The sequence below is a fragment of the Pelophylax lessonae genome (genome assembly GCF_965119305.1).
Source record: "Pelophylax lessonae genome assembly, chromosome: 1".
Classification (NCBI taxonomy): Eukaryota; Metazoa; Chordata; class Amphibia; order Anura; family Ranidae; genus Pelophylax; species Pelophylax lessonae.
Window position 1 is genome coordinate 258,799,414 of NC_138768.1, and position 6,136 is coordinate 258,805,549.

Here is a 6,136-nt window from a genome sequence, read left to right on the forward strand (position 1 = left end):
GATCTTGTTCACGTCCTCTGTTGGTTTGCTGAACAGAACGAAATCTTTTTTGACGGAAAGGCCTTCTTTTTATCCGCCGTTCTGTCAAGAATTGCTTCCAACTCTGGCCCAAAAAGCAAGTCACCGGCAAAGGGTAAACCACAAAGTTTCACCTTAGAAGCTGAATCCCCGACCAAGTTTTCAACCAGACTGCCCTCCTGGCAGAGTTGACAAGGGCTGCCGACCTGGCAGACATTTTAATAGATTCAGCAGAAGCATCGGCTATATATTTTACTGCCTTTAGGAGCAGCGGAAAAGACTCCAGGAGATCTTTCCTTGCTGTTCCAGCCTCCACATGCCCTTTGAGTTGTTCGAGCCAGCATTCTAGGTTTCTGGCTACCACTGTGGAGGCCATGGCCGGCTTAAGGCTGGACGTAGAAGAATCCTAAGCCTTTTTAAGAAGAGAATCTGCCCTTTTATCCATGGCGTCTTTCAGAACACCCATGTCTTCAAACGCCAAATCCGTGTGGCGAGACACCTGAGAGGAAGCCGCATCCACTCTGGGCTTTTTGTTCCACAGATGTGCCGTACCCTCTTCAAAAGGAAACCTCCTTTTTAGGGATTTAGAGAAAAAAAGGACCCTCTCCGGGTCCTTACACTCTCTCAATGGATTCCGTAAGGACTTTATGAACAGGAAAAACCCTGCGTTTTGTCTGTTCTAGGCCCCGGTACATTTTGTCATGGATTGACACTTGCACTTTTTCCTCTGCGATTTCTAGCGTGGTGTAAATCGCCCCAAGTAATTCCTCTACTTCTTTCAATGATAATTTGTATCTGGAAGATCTAGCCACCTCTTCTTTTTCTTCATCCCCTGAATCCTTGAGGGAGCAGAGAGCACTTGCTTCATCTTCTGAGTCACTAGATACTGCAGATTTAGAAGTGGATGGTTGAGATGATGTTCCACCAGTTTGTTGGGAATCTGTTAGAATTGGTGGTGTCCTGGACAACAGGGAACCCACTGAGGACAGGGTGTCTGTAAGTTCCTTGAATGAAGAGATGAAGTCAGTATTCTGCTGAACAGTCTCTTCTTTTACCAGGTCAGCAATACAGGTTTTGCAGAGTGGCTTCACCCAGGAATCTCTAAGCGGGTTTTTGCATAAAGGACATTTCCTTCCTGATGCTGGGGCTCTGGTCTTCACTGTAGCTTTAACCTAGTAAAGAAAAAGCCACCATGAATCCTCAATAACCACCACCTAGTGATTTTTGCAAGGGAGAAACAGTGACCCGCACCCAAAAGGATCAGAGTAAAAAGACTCCCATACACACACATCCTGTCAGACTGAGAACCGTTACTCAGTGCTGCAGGGCAGGCTCCCAAGGAGGCAAAGAAAAAACCCCAATAAAAGCTCAAATGGTAAATAGAAAAGAGGCACCTCTGCACCTCTCCTACCTGAGCTTGGCCGGCGCTGGCGGTGCCTGCTTCCACCGATGCTGCAGACCTTTCTTCCATGTTCTCTCAGAAAGCGCAGCGTACTGGCAGATCTCTCCACACTGACTGGTGCAAATTTAAATACTGCTTCCTGCGTCCTCCACTGCGGACCGGAAGCGCCGACCTTCGACCTGCCCCTGACCTCAGCGTCCAATACGACCGGAGCTACAGTCGCCACGTCCCCACCGGAAGTCCTGTCCACCGGAACTGACGCCGTGCGTCCCCGGGATCAGAGTCCAAAAGTGCGGGAAATTCAAATGCAAAAAGCGATTCCCCGCCTGCTGCCGATTTCAGCCGAAAACACGGACCCCTGACACCCGGACCGGATCCTCCGATGGGTCTCTGCTCCCCTGAGCGAGCAAGGTCAGTGACTCCGGAGCGTCCCCTTTGCACCCAGGGAGGGGAGCTGGGATGGTCTTCCCTACACAGCATACAAACGGGCACCCACTTTTTCTCCCCCTGGAGAGAGCGCAGCCCTTCTGCAATGCTTCCACCATGGCGGAGGAAACACAAATGACTGAGGCATGGTGGAAGAGGAGGAGTTTTTATTTGGCAGGGTTTCCTGCGAATTGGGCGGAGCTGCGCTCTCTCCAGGTGCGGTCCTGAAAGGCGACCTGAGAAAACTGAGATTGAGCCATTTATACCGACCTCAATATAATTTATGAATTAAATAAAGTTGGTCCCAAGAGCCTTGGGGTACCCTACTTACCATTGCAGACCTGGGTACACTTTATCACCACCCTCTGGACATGCCTCTAACGAAATTTTCTATCAATGTATAAACTATGGTCCATGCGTACAGACATCGGTTTGTAGATTAAAGCAGAATTCAAGCCTAATACCTTACATTTTCCCCTGCTATATTAATGTGAGCAGCGTTCAACCTATACATCAAAATGAAAAAAATCCTAGTTTCTTTTACCTGAATTCTGTAGTTTTCAGTGCCGTTGTAACGTGAGAATTACCTACCCCGTGAGAAAAACCTACCCTCGTCACTTCCGGCCAGGAACAGCTGAGCAGCGCAGCAGTGCGCATGCTCACAGCCCCGGATACCCAATGAAAGAGCTGAGGACCTGACTAGTGCGCATGCCCACTAGTAGGAAATTATCACGGTGTCCGCGAAAAAAACCTACCCACGCCACGCTTACATTAAAACAGCTGTGCTGCAATATAAGTCATCTTTACTCCTGTCCCTGTCACTCCCCTGATCTTGGCTAGTAAATATAAAAGCGGTCTCGGCTCCGTGATTTATGTTCTCATACACCCGCCGCTTTTATATTTACTAGCCGAGATGAGGGAAGTGACAGGGACAGGAGTGGAGATGACTCGTATTGCAGCACAGCTGTTTTAATGTAAACGCCGAATTACATACAGTGCCGTGCAACCGGAAGTGACGAGGGTAGGTTTTTCTCACGGGTAGGTAATTCTCACGGAACACCGTCACATGACTTCAATTCCACTTCCTGAGTCTGAGAAGCAGGTGGGTGTGGTTACTGAAAGCTAGTGACATCACTTGCAGGGAGGGACACTGTTCTTGTCTAGACAGTGGGCATACACAGAATGGGAGCAGCTGATCATAGCTTCCCACCCAGTGTTCTCTCATTAGTAAGGATGCATTGTACATCCTAATTCATGATAAAAAGACATAACACAGGACATACATGTACCAGTATAGCTGTGCTGGGGGAGGGGGGTCCATATATACAGTATAGCTGTGCAGGGCTTTGCATGAAGAAACCATGGGGGTGGGGTGAAGAGTAGCTGGAAGTGCTCGGGAGTCTCAGCTCAGAGTCTACAAATGATCATAGTTCAGGCAACCACACTAAGTCTGCGTTTCCACTAGTGCAACTATTCAATGGCACCCGTTCCCATCTATGCACTACTTTGATCCAGAGTGTAAAAGTTGCACTTTAAATCACAATAGTGGAAATGTAGACTAACGCTCTGTTTCCACTAGCGTGACTTGTCATTCAACTTTGGACACAAGTCACAGCCCATTGATTTCAATGGCACCCATCCCCATCTATGCAACTTTGAAAAAAAGGTACCTGCACTACTTTGATGCAATTTTGATCTTACTTTCTTGATCAGTCGCATCAAAGTCACTCTAAGTTGCAATAGTGGAAATGTAGACTAAGGCCCCTTTTACACTTGACTTGTCCTGCAATGTCGCATGACTAGTCACACCATGATTACCAATGAGTACTGTTCATATCTGTGCGACTTCAAGTTGCAACAACTTCAAAGTAGTCCCTGCACTACTTTTGAGACCTAGGCATTCAAGATCAGGCAACCAAAAAAAAAAGTGATTTTTAAGCCACACATGTGTGAAGAGGGCCTTAAGCTCAGTTTCCACTAGTGCAACTAATTAATGACACCCGTTCCATCTACGTAACTTTGAAAAAAGGTACCTGCACTACTTTGATGCAACTTTGATGCAACTTTGATCCAGAGAGTGTAAAGTTGGATCAGTCAAAGTTGCACTCTAAATAATAGTTGAAACTAAAGCTCCGTCTCTACTATTGCGACTGGACACAAAGCCGCATGAAAAATCAGGCTCATTGATTTCAGTGGCACCCATTCTTATCTATGCGACTTAGAAAATCAGCAACCTTGATAAGGTACATGCGCTACTTTGATGCGACTTTGATCCAGAGAGTGTAAATTTAGATCAAAGTTGCACTCCAAAGTCACTCTAGCCTAGTGGCTATGTTTCCACTATTGCAACTCAAGTTGTGCGATTTAAAGTGCGACTGAGTGCAGCTTTGATCCAACTTTACTCTCTGGATCAGTCGCATCAAGGTAGTGCCAGCACCTTTTCAAAGCCACCGATTTTCAAAGCGGCATAGATGGGAACAGGTGCTATTGAAATCAAAGGGCTGTGACTTGTCCTGTGACTTAATGTGTCACAAGTTGCATGACAAGTGGCACTAGTGAAAACCAAACCTAAAACTCATTACTTCACATGTAAATGAGCAATAGAAATGGATCTGTATACTAAACTTCACAAATGTTCCTTTGTACCTTTCCTTTTTCATGGTGAAGGCTATGAGGGATGGGGCAGGTCCAAACATGCCTGTCTAAGCTTGACAACCTTATGAAGTGAAATACAGCTTAGCAAATTTCAGATAACAGGAAATTGTGTTGTCGGTGAACAGGAAGAAGCTGTTTGTCCAGAATAGGAAAACATTTGACTGGAGTTTCCCTTTAAGCATTTGTGGGGAATTATATCGAATGCTTTTGCAAAATCCAGATACACCATATCCATGGGCCTTCCCTTATCAAAATGGCAGCTTACTTCCTCAGAGAATGTTTACATATGGCAGGAATGACCCATCGTAAACCCATGCTGATTAGTGCCAATGATAGTTTATTAGCAAATTCTTGAACAGTCCCTTATCCTAACATTGTAAAGCGCTGCGTAAACTGCTGGCGCTATAGAAATCCTGAATAATAATTCAAGATTTTACATGCTATTCATGTTAGGCTGACTGGCTTGTAGTTATGTGGTACCAATATTTTTGAATATTGGTACCACATGGTCTTTCCTCCAATCAACTGGTACTGTTCTGGTCTATATGCTGTCCATAAAGATTAGGAATAATGGTCTGGCTATGAAACTTAAGAAGTTCTAAAGACTGATTTAAGCCATCCAGTCATGGTGATTTGCGTTAAGCTTTCCTAGTCTTTTCTAGACACCATCTATTAGTCACAAGAGTTCATCCTGTAATGTGTTACGTAGTCGGTATACCCCTCCTTTTCCTGTGTAAAAACAAATAAAGCATTTATTACAGTTGCCTTCATGTCATCTGTAAACATCTGCCCTTAAGCCCCCGTTCACACTAAGGCGACCTGGTCGCCTCACAGGTCGCCTTCCATAGGGAAGCTTCGGACCCGTTCTAATAGGAGCGACACAAGTCGCTCCGACTTAAAAGGGTCCGGAGCTTCTTTGAGGCGACCAGGAGGCGACCGCCATAGACTTCAATGTTATGAAGTCCGTGGCAGCCGCTCCGAGGTCGCGGCGCGCTGCTCGCACCGCGACCTCCGAGGTCGCGGTGCGAAGTAGCATCGATTGTATGTGAACGGGGCCTTATTGGTCTTTATGTACTGTCACATGGAGACTAGCAGCCAGGTAGTGCAATTGTAGAAATGCTTATTTTCTGAAGTTGTATTTAAAATTCGAGAGATGGTGAGCTTAGGCCAATGAGCCAGTACTACAGAAGTATACATTGATAGGCTAATTTTCTAGACTGAAAGCAGTGTGGTCATTTGATGATCCAAAACATGCCAGTTACTAAAAAGTAGCTATAAAAGTGCACATGCACAAAGAAATCTCAAAGGTGAAAATATTTTGAACTGCATTTATTTAAATTTGCCATGTACAAATGTCACCAAGCACAGGATTAAATACATAAGTGATACAAGACAATAAATAGGTAGAAAATGACTAGAGTGTACAGAAAATTTTGTTTAGGCAATAGTGCATCATTCACTTAAAAGTGCAGCTCCACCATTTTTTGTAGTAAGGAATTGTGTTGCCCATAGTTGCAGTCATCATACCTTCTATAATACAGTTACATCCACCATACCTTCTATATTACAGTTACATTCATAGTGCCAACTGAAGCAAAAAAAGTTTAATCTCATCACCACATGTTAAACAGTATC